The sequence below is a fragment of the Protopterus annectens genome, chromosome 4.part1, assembly GCF_019279795.1.
Source record: "Protopterus annectens isolate FY-2018-M chromosome 4.part1, PAN1.0, whole genome shotgun sequence".
Classification (NCBI taxonomy): domain Eukaryota; kingdom Metazoa; phylum Chordata; order Ceratodontiformes; family Protopteridae; genus Protopterus; species Protopterus annectens.
Window position 1 is genome coordinate 626,951,215 of NC_056734.1, and position 19,966 is coordinate 626,971,180.

Below are 19,966 nucleotides of genomic sequence, written 5' to 3' on the forward strand. Positions count from 1 at the left end.
AACCCCGAGCGCGTCCTCAGAAAAGAGGTGTCTGAAAGGGATCAAAACGCTGTCACCCACAAGTGAGGTAGACAAGTGAGGACGGATGAGACACCCCTTGTCCTGTGTGAGGGGATCCAACTAGTGAGGTAACGTGGGGTGATGGCCCCTGGCCAGATGCATTAACAAGGAGAGCCAGTGCTGTCTTGGCCAAAATGGAGTCACTAGAAACATTCTGGGGGAGTCCAGCTGAATCTTCTGCAGGACTATTGGAAGTAGAGGAAGAGAAGGGAAAGCATAAAGAAACATACCCTTCCAAGAAAATGAAAGGGCATCAGTCTTCCAAGCCAGATGTGAAGCATCCATTCGTGATCCTGTATTTTAGACCTACTCAGAGAGTCTGCCACTCGATTGTGCTCTGAGGGAACGTATACTGCCTGAAGAGTTAACTGATACCAGACAGCCACCTCCCAAGCCTGAAGAGGCATCCTGCAGAGGAGGTAAGATTTTGTGCATCGCCTGCTGACATCCCACATCACTACAGTGTTGTCTGTGTAAACCTTTCAAGGGGCCTGGAGAGAACATGGGGTGAAAAGCAGGTGAAAAGCAGGAAGTGCCAGTGAAAGAAGGCTGTCAATGACAAAACTTTTGGAGAGGGAAGAGAGGCCAACATTTGTACTGTCTGATTCCTGCACACCAGATACACATGATCCTGAGAGGGAGTCAGCACAGTCTTTTGGAAGTTGATGGTGAACCACAAACTTTGAAGAAGAGAGACTGTAAACTTCAGATCCTCTAACAGGTGACTGGGAGAAGGCACCTAAAGCAACAAGTAGTCTACATAAAGAACAATTTGAATGTGTTGGCGGCATGGAGAAGGTAATCACAAGAGCTAGACATTTGGTGAATACCCTTGGGGAGTAGAAAGGCCAAAGGACAAAGCAGAGAACTGAAATTGAATGGAAGACACAGAGAAATGTAAAAAACTTCCTGAAAAGTGGGTGCATAGGGATATGAAGGGAAGCATCTTTCAGATCCAAGGACACCAGAAAAGCCTGGGGTAATAAGAGGAAACAGGTTTTGAAGAGTAAGCATCTGAAAAGAAGGGACCTCGAGAAAGGCGTCAAGCCAGAACAGGTCCCAAAGTGACTTCCTTTAGAGGAACCAGGAACATCCTGGAATAATAAAAACTACAATACTTTTCCCACTTGGGAAGGGGAGACAAGTTGAATGGTTGCTTGGTTCACAAGGGACCCAAAACCTCTGGGAAATGAGTAAGTTACTCTAGAGGAAGGAGGCTGAGGAATCCCTGAAAAAGGAGGGTGAGGCTTCCATATCATGGGGTAACCCTGATGGATGACAGAAAGAATCCAAGAGTCTGAAGTGATGAGACTCCAGTTTAGAAGACAAAGGAACCTAGTCTAAGGGGGGGGGGGGGGGGGGCAAACTGTCAAAAGAGAAGGCAGCTTATCAAATAAAGGAGACTTCTGGACCACAGAAATCCGAGAAGCCTTAGCCTATCACCCTTCCTGCCCTTGGAGGACTGGACTGACTGCCTACAAGCAAAAGCAGATTTAGAAGGACAATTCCTCTGAAATTTAAAGGACAGAAGAGACAAAAATATGCCCAAGGTCCTGCAAGGCTTTGTCTTTCTCTTGAAGAGACTTAAACTTGTCAGTGGCCGCAGTCTCATAAAGATGTCTGTTATCCAACAACCTGGCCTCAATGTCCTCAGGCACAGACTGGAGACAAAGCCAACAATAATGCCTCATGAAAGACCCAAAAGTCAGAGCCCTAGAAGAGGGATTTAGCAGCGTCACAGCTACACTTAAGAGTGGTGTGCCACTTGAGAAGCAGAACCTAAAATAGATAAAGCAAAGATTTGCCTTCAGAATTAGGGTGGTCAGAAATAACCTGACAAGCCTGAGCAATCAAGGCCACAGCATAACTGTGCATGTGGGTCTGGTAATTAACATCCCTAAAAGCCAAAGTAGAAGCAGTGTAAACTTTCTTACCAATCCTCTCCACTGCCCTACTATCTTTATCAGAACGCAAAAGTTTGGAAGATGGCAAAAGCTTAGGTTTGAAAGAAGAAACCGACACCACAGCAGGAATATCAGAAGGACATTTAAATAAAACTGACAATCCTCAGGAACCTTATAGAACCTATCAAGTTTTTTAGGAGCAGGAAGATGAGAGTCATGAGACTTGGAAGCAGTAATGAAAGTATCTAATAAAAGGCAACTAACACAGGAGGAACTGCCGATGGTTCAAGAGTATCCACCTGAAGCAACCAATATCTTCTTTGAATACCAGACACTTAAGAATCCCACTTAAAGTATTCCATCATCATAGCAACTGTGTCCCCAAAGGACAATTCTTCAAAAGGAGACTCAGGGCTAACAGACTCCTTCATTAGAACCATAAGCCAAAGGTAAAGGCATCTGAAGAACAAGATAAAGACTCATCAGACAGTGAACCCCTATCAGAGGAATCCAGTTTCCTAAGCCGTTTAGAAAGGGTAGAGGCCCAACGAGCAGCAGGTACTGAAACCCCTTGAGGAGGATTTAGGGCCATCAAGGCAGAAAACAAGCCCTGAGTAGACTCTTGCCATTCTCTTTGGGGATCATTAGGATGGACCAAAATATGCTTCAGTTTTTCTCTTTTCTTGGAAGGGACATCAACCTAAACAAATACCGGAGGCTCCAACCAATGGAAAGATTCGATAAAAGAGCTATTACCCACTTCTAGTGGGACATCCAGTGGAGCCTGGACAGCTAAAGAATCCGGCAGAGACTCTTGGCCGCCTTCTTACCTGCCAAGAGTACTTTGGGGTTAAAGAATTCTACCATGGTACCCTAGGCTAATGGTTTAAGCCACTGTATTTCAAGATAAATGGCCAGGGAAGACAAACGGCTTCTGACTGTGTTAGGCATAAATGCCTTACAGATACTAGAAAAGTCAAGGTGATGGGAAGCACCCAAACAAAAGACACACTGTTCGTGATGATCCTTATGGGGAATCTACCTCCCACACTGGCATCTTCCTTTCTTGGAAGGCATGAACTCTAGGCAGCAAAATAAAATACAAGACCAAGAAACAGGGCATTTGTCTGGTGGCTATGTATTTTGTACAGCAACAAGGCATTCAGACCAACTAGCAATAATGGTGCTCAAACTGATGGCAAAAAAGTTCTGGATAGTTGTGTCTGTATGTCCATATTATGCCCTACGTTCTGTGTGGGGAGCAAAGATGTGACGTACAATGCATACAAGACCATTAGGCTTTTGTATACAAGCCAAGAATCAGGCTGCCATGGTGGGAGATCCCTACTGTTACTGGATACTCCAACAGTGATGCTGAAGAAGATCTCACTTTGCAGGTGCATAATGATGAATCAAGTGGGTCTGGGACGAAACGTTTGAGGGATTGGATCCTTCTGGATGAGAAGAGGGATTATGCATTTTCTGTCTCCAGATGGCATCCAATGAAAAGAATGGAATGAGAAGGCTGACTATTTATCAACTCTTACAGTAATACTTGAGGATCGGCAGAGCTGCAGTAGTCATCTCTGGCTTCAGTACGAAATTCTCGGGTCATAGCAGCAAAGAGCCCAAAGATTCTCCATCTACAGCAGCAAATCTCCAATTATCCAAATATGGAAACACATCTCTCAGATGGCCTGTAATTACTACCCTGAACAAGGTGAACACTCTGGGAGCTGTAGTGAGACTAACGACCAGGCCAATGAACTTAAAATGACTGGCTCCTAGCCACAAATGTAGGAATCTTCTGGATGGCCTTGCTATCTTTATGTTACAGTAGACATCCTGAAGATCTACTGAGCACATCCAATTCTTTGTCTGCAAACATGAACTGCTTTCACTGTCAGCACTCTGAAAGCGATGTTTTCAGTTCAGGCCTCTGATGTCTAAAATGCGGGTTCTTAGTTCAGGTCTCTGATGTCTAAAATGGGGGGTCCCTTCACAAGCTTGAAGTTTCAAAACTTTGAACTACAAATGGTTGAGACTGTAAGATCGAAGTTTTGAAACTTCAAACGTTTTGAACGGAGATCACCGTACACTATAAAATGGGAAATTTACAGTTTTTCTAACTATAGTGCAATCTCAAGTTGGTTTATTTATTTAGCATGGGGTGTGGGGGAAGCAGGGAGTTTTCCCCTCCAAAAGCGTAAAAAAAAAAAAAAAAAAAAGTTTGTTTTTATTACCATTTTGAAGTTTCTTATTGTCTGGACTATTTGCAGTTCAAAGTTTTGGAACTTCAAGCTTGTAAAGTAAATCCCTAAAATGGGCACAAGGCCAAAAAAAAAGTCCTGAATAAAATCCTGAACCTCTCTGGTCTGGTGGGACTTCCTGGATGCAGCTCTTTTTTCTAAAACAGAAAACATCTCTCTTTTGGTAACTTTATATTGGTGGGGTGGAATGTATGGTAGCTGCCAAGAATGAAAGGACAAGGGATTGGAAAATGAAATTATACTGCCTCTGGATATTAACCTTCTCACTCATGAATCTTACATGATGGTCATCCCCACAGGAGAGTGGATATCTAGCTTATAATGTCTACAGAAGATGTGCATAGTGGTCCATGTGGATGCTTCCCAGACACACTAAGATGATACACACAAAGAAGGCTACTGTGGTGGATGTTGCACTGAAAGAATGGGTTAATAGAGACCCCTTGAGAGCTTTTCCACTTTCTTCGTAAGAATAGGTAATGCAATTAGCTTAACACTTAGCCAGTGCCTGCTAGGAGACTTGATTTCCTTACTTGCCAGATGTAAAAGATACTAAGAGAGCTGACCAGAGTCTGAGCTCCTTTGTCCTTGGCTATACAATTACGGAGTTTCCCATTAATGTACTATTCTCTTCTCCTTTCTGCTGGGGCTGGTAAAGAAGACATGCATTGTATAAAAAAATTAAACTCCAATGGGTAAAAAAGAAAGGTTTGTACTACGGCTCACTATGCCTCTGAAAGACAAGGTATGGATCTCTACATACTATTGCCTGAATGAAGCTCACACATCCTCCTGGCTAACACAATAACCACCAAAAGCAAGGTTTTCCAGGACAAGGGCTTTAATGTAGTAAGGCACTAGGCTCACAGATCTTACAATTAGCTTTATGTAGCATGAAATTCAGGTTGCACAAGGAGTCACTTTAATTTCCTAGAAGGCCCAAGATGCAAAACCACTCTGAGAAGCTGTTTCACAATAGAATGAGCGGACTTAGGAATGGTTCCAAACAAATATTTTGAAAGTGCAGATGGATACAATTTAACAGATGTATAGGATAGGCCAGACTAAAATCTCCTCCAAGTAGTGCAAAACTTCTAGATCAGTACACAATACAGGTAAAATGCTCTCTGGGCTACAACATAAGAAAATCTTCTGTTTGGACAGAAACACTTTGATAATGCAAGAATTTTTTTGGCTTTCTGCATAATGTGTAACACCTCCTTTGAGAAATGGCCCTTAAAGGATATCAGGCTGAGAAAAAGCAAGCTGCTAATAAGGTTCTTCAGTTATCTGAGCACGAGAGGTCATTCTTCCGGAATAAGGATGAAGCAGAATTATGGGAGGTGCACTGGTCCTTCATTGACCAGCTTCATTAATTAGGAGAACCACAGCTGCCTTGGCCACATATGACAGAACAGAAGATTTTTAGTTCTTCTCACCCTTTGGTCTACATGAAGTATCAATAAACAAAATAAGTAGGAGAATCACTAGAATGAGTCTAGCTTTGTCCCTTTGTGCCCCCTGCAACACTCTGGGAATGAGGGTGAAACAACTAGGAAAGTATGAAGGATATCTCCCTCAAAGAAACAGGCAAGGTATTCCCTGTCCATGCTATTTTTGCATTTTATCTAAAACAGAATATCTCAAGCTAGCAGTTCTTCCCTACAGCAAACAAGTCATTCACTTGCACTCCCCATGTCTCCATTACTTCATGGAAAACACTTACTCACACACCCATCCATACATGTTGGATCCAGACCTGCTGAACATGTACGCCACTAAAATTACTTCCAAGGGAAAGCAGGAAAACAATAAAGGCCTACTTGGGAAGGGACTTCGCAGACCATCACTGCCCGCTAGCTCAAATGAAAAAAAAGTGCACCCCTTCACCCATGGTTTACTCCTATTCCAAGGCATAACCTTCAACCACTAGAAATTATACAGGTTTGGTAACACAGGGCTAGAATTTGGAACACACACACTTTTAAAGGAATATGCCTTTTTGTCACAGAAAATCACATGTCCTGCTCTTCAAAAGCACTGGTTTTGGCATCTCAAGGCAGCTTTAAGGCATATGTGATAGAGCCTCGGTGCCCCTTTGGACTACAAGGAGCATCCTCTAATAGCTCAATACTTAAGACATTTAGGCACAATTAGATGTAACAGCTTGTTCAACTAGTGTATGTGTTGTTCCCACAAACCTGCCTTCCACCAGTTTTTCTACTTCAGGAGTACACTGGCCAAGCGCATAGCCTAGAGCTTTCAATGACATCTGGGTTGACAATTGCTTAATGGATCAGGTCTGAAGGTAATGACACAAATGGGTGGTCTTGTCCTCTGGAAGTAACAACTTGCCTTATTCTGTATACAGTACAGATCCCAAAATCATTGCCTTCTCTTTTCATGGGCAGGTTCAAGAACTACTACCAAAGGACTTTCCAAGATGGCTGCACAATGATTAACAGCTGATCTCACTCTCACTTTCATGCATGCATAGAACAAGAGTTATTGCATCAACATGCATTTTCTGATTAATAAACTATTACATTCTGGCATTACTGATTTACTGTAATCCTCGCTCCTCAGTGATGTGACGAAAGTCTGGAATAGAAGGGACAGAACAAAAACATGATGCAAACTTAGGGACATTGTGCAGCATCTGCAACAGTCAAGAAAATAGTTATTGCACACATCAGTAGAGCAGTGCTCATCAAACACTCATTTAGGATGACAGTACATGCACTGCTTTGCAGATAAATCCTCTAAAGCAATATGACACCATTTGGTGCAGTGACAGTAGCAAGTAAATCAACATGAACAAAATCTTGAAGAGGCACAGTATTTAATACTGTGCACTAACTCCCTGTATATGGACGTAGTACTAAAATTCCTTTAGAAAGCTAGCAGTGTTGTCTAGCTTTGCTATCAGAGTATAACCCTCATTGCTTTACTAGCATTTCAGAAATGCTCAGAAGTGCATTACCATCATGGATTTATGAAGGTGCATGGATATCACTGCTTCATAAATTAATGCCGATGCAGATACTGCATTTGTGGTAGTCAACCATTTAGCCACTGTGATTTTTAGATGCTTCTCTACCTAGCCTGTTAGTTCAGCAAGCTATAAATAATTGGTCTGACTTCCTATGGTGCTTTGTTCTGTGCAGGTAAAAATGTAGTCATCTATGAACATCACAGAGATGAACAGTGTACTCTTTCTTTTTGTTGGCAAAATTTGGAAAGAATACTGGTAAGTGAATGGACTAGTTAATATTTTCTGTGGCTACTTTAGGCATAAAAGAGGGAATGGTACATAGAGAAACCCTGTCCTTGTGAAAAATTATGTATAGCAGCTTGGAAGAGAATGCTTGCAGCTCAGAAATTCTCTTTGCCGAAGTGATAGTTACTAATAAAATTATCTTCCATGACAAGTTGCAAGAAGTTGCTGTCTCAAATGGTCCTAGAGTTAAACTCTGTAGTAAAACACTGAGGTCCAACGGTGGTGACAGCTGTTTAGTGGGTAGTCTCAGCAAGAAAATGCCCTTCATAAATGCTTCGAATAATTCAAAGGTAGAGAAGGATCGAGGCTGGCTACTCTCATGAAAACTGGAAATTGCTGCTAGAAGTTTGACTGTAGAAAAACTTGCTCCTTCTTTGAACAAAGTACTAAAATCAGTATTTTTACTTGCAGCACAAACAATAGACCTTTTCCACTTACTGTAGTAGACCTTCTTGGTGGACACGTTTTGAGAGGATACAATGACATACAGCAGCCCCTGCTTGTACGGCAAAGTACAGTTTTGTACCTACCATAAATGTAGATGTTCGAGTGCGCATACAGCTGCACTCATCACACTTGGGTTATCCTGCCGTCAGGCGGGTCCTCGGTCGGCCGAATTCCAAAATCTAGGTCCGGCGTCGGTTGTCGTCGCTTCTTCCCTGACGTCAGTGCGGCAGGGGTATAAAAGAGGCAGCCGACGCCATTTTCTTCAGTTTTTCTTGCACCAGATGTCAGGTGCCCCCAGAAAGGAAGGCAAAACATGATGTCATGCAAACATACATAAGAAGATAAATCAAAACAGTAGTTGCAAGCAAATACATCATAAAGGAATACCCCAAATAGGTAGTATGTTAAAGGTGTTTGTCATAAGCCCTGTCCTAAGAGGAGATGGAGGGAGGGTAACCTGGACTGCAGCTGTATGCGCACTCGAACATCTACATTTATGGTAGGTACAAAACTGTACTATGTTCATCGTGCATACAGCTGCAGTCATCACACTTGGGTAGAATCCCAAAGCTAAGTAAGGGTGGCTGGTACCAAGCGGAATTAGGAGGGGCTAGAATGCCCTGCAGGACTGCTGTGGCAAAGCCCGCTCTAGATTTTGAGTATAGTGGAAGGTGGTATTGCTTGGAGAAAGTGTGCAGTGAACTCCAGGTAGCTACTTCCAAAATGTCCTTGGTAGGGACCCCCCTGAGGAAAGCTGCTGAGGTAGCTGTAGCCCTGGTGGAGTGGGATCTGATGTATACAGGCACTGATTTTCCATGAAATGAATAACAAAATCGTATGCAGTGGGCTATCCATTTTGAAATAGTCTGTTTGGTAATAGCCTTTCCTTGAGCACCTGTAGCATAGGACACAAAGAGTTGCTCAGATTTTCTGAATGACTTTGTTCTGTCCAAGTAATAACGAAGTTGCCTGTGAATGTCCAAGGAGTGTAGTAGCCTCTCTCCTTTGTTCTGTGGATTTGGATAAAAGGTAGGTAAATGAATAGTCTGATTCAAAGCCACACTGGATACTACCTTTGGCATGAAGGCAGGATTGGTTCGTAAGGAAACCCTGTCCTGATGGAAAATGATGAATGGTTGCACAGCCATGAGGGCCTGTAGCTCCGAAACCCTGCGTGCTGTGGTAATAGCCAGAAGGAAGGCTGTTTTCCATGACAAGTATTGTAGCTCTGCTGAAGAAGCCGGCTGAAAAGGAGGCAGTGTCAACTTCTCCAATATGAAATTGAGGTCCCAAGCTGGAGCTGGTGGTTTCCGTGGGGGTTTTATATTTTTTGCCCCTCTGAGGAACTGCCTTAATAGAGGATGTGAGAGTAAAGGAGGATCCGTATTGTATTGTGCTGAAATGGCTGAAGCGTGGATCTTGATGGAAGAGAAGGAGAGGCCACTGTTTAACATCTCAGTTACGTACTGTAAAATCTGAGGTATTTGAGGTATTATTACCCAAGGATTCTGACCCCTTGCTTGATTCCAGGAACAAAATCGTTTCCATTTGGCGGAGTAGGTTTTTCTAGTAGAGGGTCTCCTGGCCTCCAAGATGACATCCTGTACCTCCTTGGAGAGGAGAGTTTGTTGGTAAATTAAGGTATTCTCCATGCAGCTAGATTTAGAGTTCTGAGCTGGCTGTGAAGGGTCTTGTAGTTGTGCTGGGACAACAGAAGAGGAACTTGAGGAAGGATCCATGGTGGTGAGTGGGACAGGCTCTTTAGGAGAGGATACCAGTGCTGTCGTGGCCAGTCTGGAGCAATGAGAATCATTTGTGGCCTCTCTGCTCTGGTTTTTAATAGGACTTTGGCCAGTAGAGGTAGAGGCGGGAAGGCATTGACGGTCAATGTTGTCCAATTGAAAGAGAGTGCGTCCACTTTCCAGGCCTGGGGATGATAGGTCCTTGAGCAGAATTTTTCCAACTGGTAATTTCTGTGGGTAGCAAATAGATCTATGTCTGGCTGTCCCCATGCCTGAGTTATCTTTGAGAAGACTAGAGGATGAAACTTCCATTCGTGTGGGTCTGTCATATTTCTGCTTAAGTTGTCTGCCAGTGTGTTTTCCTTCCCTGGCAGGATTTGTGCCTGTAGTTGAATTTGTAATTCCAGTGCTGTGTTCTACAGGGTCATGGCTTGCCTGCACAGGGGGTATGAATGCGTTCCCCCCTGTTTGTTTATGTACCACATGACTGTGGTGTTGTCTGTCCTTATTAATAGTTGGCCTGGATGCAGTAGGTCTTTGAAGGTCATAAGAGCATTTTGCACAGCTAGCATCACCTTTTGGTTGATGTGTAGGTGCATCTCTTTTTGGGACCATTTTCCCTGAATACACTGACCTGCCATGTGTGCTCCCCAGGCATAGTCTGAGGAGTCTGTTGTGATGATTCAAGTTGCTTGTGGTAAACAGAAAGGAAGACCTGTGTTTCTTTGGTATGCTTGAGCCCACCACAAAAATTCCTTTGAAGGCATGGAATGAGTGGTATAATTGTTTCCAAGCTGTGGCTGTGCGGAGACCATAAGTTTTTTTAGGTACCACTGTAGTTTCCTCATATGCAGTTTTGCAAATGGTATTAGTAGGATGCAAGATGCCATGAACCCCAGAGCCTACAGGATTTTCCTTGCAGTTAGCCTGGTTAAAGTTGCCATTTTGTTGTAGTATTGAGACAGTTGCCCTTTTTTGTCTGGCGTGAGGGTAGGCCATCTGGGTTGTTGCATTTAAGCTGGCACCCAGGAAAATTATCTGTTGAGAAGGTATTAGTTTTGATTTCTTTTTGTTCACTGTGTACCCCAGGCAGTTTAACAGTTTTATTACAAACGCCAGATGTTGCAATAGAAGGTCCTTTCTGTCTGCTTGGATCAGGCAGTCGTCCAGACAAGGGTATATTTGGATTCCTCGTTGTCTGCAGAAGGCAATTACTGATGCCAGGTATTTCGTAAACACTCTGGGTGCAGTAGATAAGCCAAAGGGCAATGCAGAGAATTGGTAATGGGTCGAACCTGCAAGAATTCTGAGGTATCTTCTGCAATCTTGTCTGATAGGGACATGCAGGTATGCCTCCTTGAGGTCCAACGTAACCAGCCAAGACTCCTTGCCCAGCATGGGAAGAAGCTGCTGTAATGTGAGCATCTTGAATTTTGGTACCTCTAGATATGCGTTTAGAATAGATAGGTCTAAGATGGGTCTCCAATCTTTGTCCTTCCTTGGTACCAGAAATAGTCTTGAATAAAAACCTTGACCTTGTTCTTTTGCAGGTACCTCTTGAATTGCTTTCATATCCATGAGAGCGGAAATTTGCCTTTGTGCCTCTGCCCATTGATTTTGTGGCAGGTTTGGCATGCCTCTCATTTTTGGAAGGGTGTGAAAGTGGAACCTGTAGCCTCTGTCTATAATATCCAGAATCCATTTGTCCTGTGTAACAATGTGCCAGTTTTTTTTGAAAATAAGGCCAGTTTTCTGCCCAAAGGTGCTGCCATTATATCTTTGTTTGGCAGGCATAGGGGAAAGTCATTGCATCTGTTTTCTAAATGACTGTGGTCTATCTTCTCCACCTCTGGGGGCTGGTGTTTGCCACTGTCTAGCTCTGTAAGATCCTTGAGGTTGTCCTCTACCCCTTGGGCGTCTGTATCTGCCCCTTTGGGGTCTGTCCGTGGCTGGAAAGGACCAATTATTTGAAGGCCAGTTTCTGCTGAAGCGTGGAGGTTGTACCTGCAAGAAATCTTTAACCGTTTGCATAGATTTTGCTTTTTCTCCATTTTCTTTAGAACCTCCTCAGCTATAACACCAAACAACACATCTTTTTGCAGTGGTGCATCTAATAACTTTGCTTTGACATGATCCGGTAAGGTTTGCTCTTTGAGCCAAGCATGTCCACATATGACAGACCCCGTGACAGCAGCTCTGCATGAGGCCTCTAAAGCATCAAAGCCACACTGCAAGGTATGTTTACCCACTTGTTCTGCTCCATGCAACAAATCCTGCAACTCTTTCAAGTCTGGTTGTTCTGTTTGTGTCATTTTGCCTTTCAGCTGAAATAGCAAGAACTGTTGGTATTTTAACATATGAAATTGACAGTTTAATGCCCTCATGGTTAAAGTGGCTGATGTATACACCCCCCCCCCCACCTTTCCAATGCTCTAGAATCTCTCTCTGAAGGCAAAGGTTTTTTAGCAGTAGAGGCCTTAATCCCCTTGGGACCCTGTGAAATTGTTTCTGGGTCAGCAGTATGGCTTTTATAAAGGAACTGGTGAGAATCAGGAACCCAGTAATATCTGTCTGGTTTAACAGGGGCTGGAGGTAATGAGTCTGGATTAAGACTGGCTTCTGTGTACACATCATCCAAAATATCTAAGACAGGAGGAATAGCCAGGGGCCTATGCTGGGGAAGTAGTAGAAATTCCCTGAGCCTTTTCTTGGAATCTGAGTAATCTTGGCCTTCCCAGTGGAAGTGCTCTCTCAATGTATGCAGGGTTTCCCCAAAAGAGTAGTTTTCAGGGGGGAGACCGAGGGAATAGACTCCTCAGCATCAGAGTCTTCAAATGGGGAATAGGTTAAATCCTGGTCCTCAGAATGGTCTGAAGTAATAGAAGCCTGGTCTGAGGAAGGGTAGTCTTCCTCCAACCTGGGTCTTTTGTCTGAGGGGGGTTGAGAACCCCTGATGAGAGTAATCAAATCCTCAGCCATTTTAAGCATCTGTTTTTTAAGCATGGGGCCTTGAGAGGGGTTCCGAGGACCTTGTTTTGTAATTTTCATTGCAGCTTTAGACTTAGTGAATGATTTAATAGAGGAGGTGGTAGGCCTGAAAACGCCTTCAGAAATGGCAGGCCTCGCTAAAATTTTGGTTTCCCCGCCAAGAGTGGCGTCAGTATCTGCAGTGGGAATGGAGGCCGAGGATCCTGCGGCCTCGGGTACTGAAAAACTAAGCAGAATCCGGAAACAGAACCACCAGCATATAATGAAGCAAAAAATATTAAAATTTAATCAAGTGAAGCGCTTTTCGTCACTCCGAATAGAGCAACTTCTTCAGACATCAGTTACAAACAAAGTGACTTCATTTATAATGGAACGTCATTTCCTTCTAACACTTAATTAGATGTTAAAAACACATTCGCGTATATCATAATTTACATCTAGAAAAGTTCATAATGATTCATAATTTGAAGTGTAGTTTAAAATAGTTGAATATCCATTATGTACATTAAAATTGAATTAATAAAAACAAAATGAAAGTAAACAACGTTTTTTCATTGTTGTGCCGAAGCACTGAACCGATAATAAATAGTATGTAAATGTATGTTGTTTCCTAGAGTAATACATCATACTATTTAAAAAAAACAAAATATTAAAGCTTAATCAAGTGTAATTCATAAAGTGTAAGAAAAGTACAGTTTTGTACCTACCATAAATGTAGATGTCCGAGAGGTATGCATCTGCAGTCCTAACAAATGGGTTGTCCTGCCTCAGGCAGCCCTTCGGTCGGATTCCAAAGTCTGGGTCTGGCCTCGGCTGATGTTGCACTTCACCCGACGTCATAGCTGCAGTTCAGCGGGTATAAAGGCATCTGCCGACGCCATTTTCCTCAGTGTTTCTTGCCCCAGATGCCAGGTGCCCTCTAGGAAGGCTAAATTTGGATAAATGCAAATGTTTCCAAATAACAGAGAGCAAATAAAAAATAAACATGTATATACATATATACAAACAAATGCACCATAATAGATTCCCCCAGCTAGCTACGAGATGGGCAAATACCCTAGGAGTACCACAGAGGGGAAGGAGGGTGGGTAATCCTGACTGCAGATGCATACCTCTCGGACATCTACATTTATGGTAGGTACAAAACTGTACTATGTCCTTCAAGGATGCATCTGCAGTCCTAACAAATGGGTAGAATACCATAGCCAAACTGGGGGAGGAGGTACTAATAAGATTATGGTGTAGTTAAGATCCCTTGCAAAACAGCAGTGGCAAAACCTGCTCGGGATCTGGAGTATAAGGGTAGATTATAATGCTTGGCAAATGTATGCACGGAGCTCCAAGTAGCAGCCTCTAAAATGTCTTTGGTAGCCACTCCTCGTAAAAAAGCTGTTGTAATGGCTGTAGCCCTTGTGGAGTGAGGTCTGATGTTTTCTGGAGTTGTCTTGCCATGATAAGAGTAACAAAATCTAATGCAATTTCCTATCCATTTTGAGATTGTCTGTTTTGAAATTGCTTTTCCTTCCATTCCTGTTGCATATGCTACCAGTAGCTGGTCAGTTTTTCTATTGTTCTTGGTTCTGTCCAGGTAGTAGCGTAATTGCCTATGCACATCCAAGGTATGTAGTAATCTTTCCCCCCTGTTCTGTGGATTGGGGAAGAATGTAGGTAGGTGGATAGCTTGGTTTAAAGATACCCTGGAGACCACCTTTGGCATAAAAGTAGGATTAGTTCTCATGGACACTATCTTGATGAAAGATAAGGAAGGGCTGTACTGCCATTAATGCCTGTAATTCAGAAACCCTTCTTGCTGAAGTGATTGCAAGCAGGAAAGCAGTTTTCCATGATAAGTACTGTAATTCTGCTGTTGCTGCTGGTTCAAAAGGAGGGAGTGTCAATTTTTCTTGCACAAAGTTCAAGTCCCATGTAGGCAATGGTGGCTTTCTTGGTGGCTTTACATTTTTAATTCCTCTCAAAAACTGCCTGAGTAGAGGATGAGAGAAGACTGGAGGGTCCATGTTGTATTCTGCTGAAATAGCAGACGCATGAATCTTAATGGAAGAATAGGACAGGCCATTGTGGAAAAGCTCTGCCAAGTATTCCAGGATGTTAGTTATGTTTACCAGTGACACACTTTCTCCTTTTGCTGCACTCCAAATGAGATATCTTTTCCATTTTGCTGAGTAAGTTTTCCTTGTTGAGGGTCTGCGAGCCTCCAAGATAATGTCTTTAACCCTTTGAGATAAATCTGGGTTATTTTGTCTTATGCAATGTTCCAAGCAGCTAGCTGCAGCGTTTTCAAGTTTGGATGCAGGGTTTTGAAGTTGTTCTATGTTAGCAGTAAGGGAACTAGGGGCAGAGGCCATGCTTGTTCCCGAGACATACTCCTCAGTAATGGGTAACAATGCTGCCTCGGCCAGTCTGGAGCTATCAGGATGATCCTTGGTTGGTCTTCTTTGATCTTCAGTAGCACCTTGTGCATCAAAGGAAGAGGTGGGAATGCATATGCTGTCAGGTTTTCCCAACTGAAAGATAGGGAGTCCACCTTCCAAGCTAGTGGGTGGTATGTCCTTGTGCAGAATTTTTTCAATTGGTGGTTGTGAGGGGATGCGAATAAGTCTATTTCTGGTAGTCCCCATTTCCTTGTAATGGGTTCGAAGATGTCTGGATGCAGCATCCATTCGTGGGCATCCGTGGTAGTTCTGCTTAGGATGTCTGCTAGTATATTTTCTTTTCCTGGCACAAATATTGCCTGGAGCTGAATGTTGAGGCTCAGGGCCACATTCCAGAGGTCCATTGCCATCCGGCATAGAGGATATGAATGTGTCCCTCCCTGTTTGTTGATATACCACATAACTGTGGTGTTGTCCGTCCTTATCAGCAATTGACCCTGTTGAAGAAATGGTCTGAATGTCTGAATTGCCAGTTTTACTGCCAGCATCTCCTTTTGATTTATGTGTAGGTTCAGCTGGTCTTGAGTCCATAAGCCTTGTATGCACCTGTCCAGCATGTGTGCCCCCCAACCGAGGTCTGAGGCGTCCGTGTTGATAGTCTGGCTTGGTTGAGGGCTGTGGAAGGGCAGTCCTTTGTTCAATTGACAGGCCTGAGCCCACCATCGGAATTCTTGCTTCAGACATGGGATTATTGGAATTTGGGTTTCTAGGCTGTGCTTGTGCTGAGACCATAAATTCCTTAGGTACCATTGCAACTTCCTCATATGCAGTCTGGCATGTGGAATCAATATTATGCAGGATGCCATGTAACCCAGGGCTTGCAGTACTTTCCTTGCTGTTAGCTGGTTCTGCGTTGTTAATGCCATGGAATAGAGAGGAAGGTGCTTCTGCTTTTCTGCTGTGAGGGATGCCATTTGATTTAATGTGTCCAGTTCTGCACCCAAGAAGGTTATCCTTTGGGATGGTATCAGCCTTGACTTTTTTATATTGACTGTGTATCCCAGGGCTTGCAGTAGATGAATGACCTTTTTCAAATCTTTTGCTAATTTGTTTTTGTTGTCCGCTTGTAACAGGCAGTCGTCCAGGTATGGGTAAATTTGAATTCCCTGAAGCCTGCAGTGAGCAATTACTGATGCCAGGCATTTCGTGAATACTCTGGGCGCAGTAGATAAGCCAAAAGGCAATGCTGAAAATTGATAATGCTCTGATCCTGCAAGAAATCTGAGGTATCTTCTGCAATTTGGTCATATGGGGACGTGCAGGTATGCCTCCTTGAGATCTAGAGTTACCAGCCAAGACTCCTTGCCCAGCATGGGAAGAAGCTGCTGTAGGGTCAGCATCTTGAATTTTGGAACAATGAGATATGTGTTCAGAGCGGACAGGTCGAGAATAGGTCTCCATTTGTTTTCTTTTCTTGGCACCAGGAAAAGTCTGGACTAAAATCCTTGCCCTTGTTCCATAGACGGTACCTTTTCTATAGCTCTCATCCTTATTAAGTGGTCTATTTGTTCTAGAGCGTTTGTCTTTTGATTTGGAGGTAGGTTTGGCATTCCTCTCTTCCTTGGTAGAGTATGGAAGTGAAACCTGTAACCTTTGTCTATTGTCTGTAAAAATCCATTTGTCTCCTGTAATGTAATGCCAATTTACTGAAAATAAGGCTAGCTTTCCGCCTAAGGGTGCTTCTAGTTGTTCCCTGGTAGGCGGTTTCAGAGCCAAGTCACTGTGATTGTCCTGTGGAAGTGGTAGTGGCTGGATCTGTGGCAGTGCTTCGCTGGTTGTTAGGCTGCCACTGACGTCCCCTGTAGGCACCTCTGGATTGACCTCTGCCTCTTGGGCGCCTATTCCTGCCTCTCTGTGCTCTGGTGGTGTCTGGAAAGGACCAATTCTTGGAAGGCCAGTTCCTACTAAACCTTGGAGGCTGGACCTGTAAGAAATCCTTGACTGTCTGGACAGATTTTGCTTTCTCTTCCACCTTCTTCAGCACCTGCTGTGCAGGGGAGCCAAACAAATTGTGTTTATCCATGGGAGCATCTAGGAGCTTTGATTTTACATGGTCTGGTAAGGACTGCTCTTTTAACCATGCATGCCTTCTGATCACTGTACCAGTCATAGCTGATCTAAAGGAAGCCTCCAGTGCATCATAGCCGCATTTTAAGGAATGATTACTGACCTGCTGAATGTTATGTACCATTTCCTGAAGAGACTTTCTGTCTAATGGTTCAGGTGAGGACAGTTTTTTAGTTAACTGATCTAACATAAATTCCTGATACTGAATCATGTGGAATTGACAGTTTAAGGCCCTAGCCGAAAGAGTAGCAGAAGTATAAACTTTTTTACCCCATCTCTCTAAGGCCCTAGATTCCCTTTCAGAGGGGAGGGGGTTTTTGGCAGATGTAGCTGCTACAGCCTTGGGACCCTGTGAAATAGTTTCAGGATCTGCAAAAGGAGCCTTATACAAATGATAATGTGTGTCCGGAACCCTGTAGTATCTGTCGGGCTTAGCAGGGGCCGGAGGAAGAGAATCAGGAGCAGTACAAGCATCATTAAATGCATCATCCACAACTGTAAGTACTGGAGGAATGGCTAAAGGCCTATGCTGTGGCAAATGCAAAAAGGTCCTAAGCCTTTTCCTAGAGTCTGAAAAATCCTGGCCCTGCCATTGAAATTGCTCTCTCATAGCATGCAAGGTTTCCCCAAAAGAAAATTCCTCAGGCGGAGAGGCAGAAGGAATGGAGTCTTCTGCGTCAGAGTCCTCATAAGGAGAATAAGGGCCTTCTGGAGGGTTAGTATTTTCTGAATCATCAGAGGAGTAATCTGTAGAAACTGGCTCAGGGGGCTCTGCTCTAGGCCTCTTCTCTGGAGGTGGGTGAGAGGCCCTGTCAGGGTGAGGCTGGGATCCCCTGATCAAAGAAATGAGATCCTCTGCTAGACTAAGCATTTGAGTACTAGAGCTAGGCCTGTGAGAGGGGGTCTTAGCAGGCACAGTCTTGGTTGATTTTGCTGCTTTAGCCCTGGCAAAAGCCTTAATTGACATGGATGCAAGGGGCCTAGCAGCTCCACGTGCAGGAGTAGATATATCTAAAGGGATGGTATCAGATAAATCCTGTGAACCTGAAAGAGCAGGTGGAATTTCAGTAGCAGATTCAGCCATGCTGGATGAGGCCTCGGTAGGAGGCAAGCTTTCGGCCGAAGGAAGAACCGGGGGCTCGGTTTCAGCCGAAACCGAGACACTCGCGGTTGACTTAACCGCGGTTTCGGACCGCGAGTGTCGGTCCTTTTCCTTGCGCTTTTTAGCTAATTGTGAAGTCGGAGTCTCCGACGGCATGTTGTAAGCAAAAGCGGAGCCGAAAAACTCCTCTGCAAATTCCGACCGACGTCTAAGTGTCCGTCGGTTGAAAGAAGCACAGGCTAGACAAGCTGCTACGTCGTGGTCTGGGCCTAAACAAGGTAGGCAGTAAGAGTGGAAATCTTTATGAGGTATTTGTTTCCCACAAGTTAAACAGTTATTCACTTTTTCTGACATCGGCTGAGGCAAGAAAGAGTCTCCAACGGGGTACTTAGCTTTTTAGAAGTCTTCGGTAGTAGCAATCTCTGGTTCTGACCGACCGGCACTTGCGAACAGCTTCTGCTTCGGGCGCCACGCGGCAAGAAAGACTGGGGAAAATGGCGTCGGCTGATGCCTTTATACCCGCTGAACTGCAGCTATGACGTCGGGTGAAGTGCGACATCAGCCGAGGCCAGACCCAGACTTTGGAATCCGGCCGACCGAAGGGCTGCCTGAGGCAGGACAACCCATTTGTTAGGACTGCAGATGCATCCTTGAAGGACATCATGACCATGCTAACACGAGGTTAAAGTTACGCTCGTGTTTACAAATGTATATGTGTACTTCTCCAGCTAGGATGGCTAGAAACTAAATAGTCAGAAGTAGATGATTTTTAATGTCCACGTACTTATAATAAGCACGATCTGACTAGTAAATATACTATCAACTTGTGGTTATTAATGTTGATGAAACATAAAAATACTAGCTGTTTTAAAAGAATTAAACGGCTGTTTGTAAATAAATGCATGTATATATTCAGAAAGTGTTTCGCGTGTATTAGATGTGTGTTGTATCAAGAATAATATGCAAAGAGTTGTCTTGGTGTACATTCCTATTACTATAGGAGTATAAAGCTAATGTATGAGTGTATTAAAACAGGAGTATGACTATAAATATGAATAAAGATGTAATACTCAGATTCCAAGTTGATAATTAGTATATATTAGTTACTTATTAATACTAACATGGTCTAGTTGTATGAGTGTTCTAAAGTACATAAGTATGAAATGTGTAAAGAAGTATATATATATGTATGAATTACAAAACAGTTATGACTTCATCTATGCAGGCTTCTCAATTTTAGTAAACATGCAATATTGCACTGTTCGTTCAGTCCTGGTTTTGTAAAGGCATTGGTTAACCATTGCCAAGTTAATTCATGCTCTTCTAAAATTAACTTGTATGGACCCCCTCTAATGTCAGTTACGACTTGGTCAATTGCTGTAAATTTAAAGTTGTGGCCAAAGTTTAAATTTATATGCTTTGCTAACGCATTTTCCATTTTCTTATTGGAAATAGCGTATACGTGTTCGTAAACGCGGTCTCTAAGACGGCGTTCGGTTTTTCCTATGTAGAACGCTGTACATAAAGTACAGGTTGCTACATAGACTATAAATCTAGAATTACAATTCAATTTAAATTTTATCTTGTATTTGTAATTGTTAATAGTTGCGTGTTCACCACTTAAAATGTGTTTACACATATTGCAACTATTAC

The 19,966-nt window shown here is 43.3% G+C and overlaps 1 protein-coding gene across 1 annotated transcript in view; it reads right to left on the reverse strand.

The window, feature by feature from the left end:
- Positions 1-19,966, reverse strand: part of PSMD2 (proteasome 26S subunit ubiquitin receptor, non-ATPase 2) — a 1,781,804-nt gene that overhangs the window by 1,481,992 nt on the left and 279,846 nt on the right. The window lies entirely within an intron of this gene.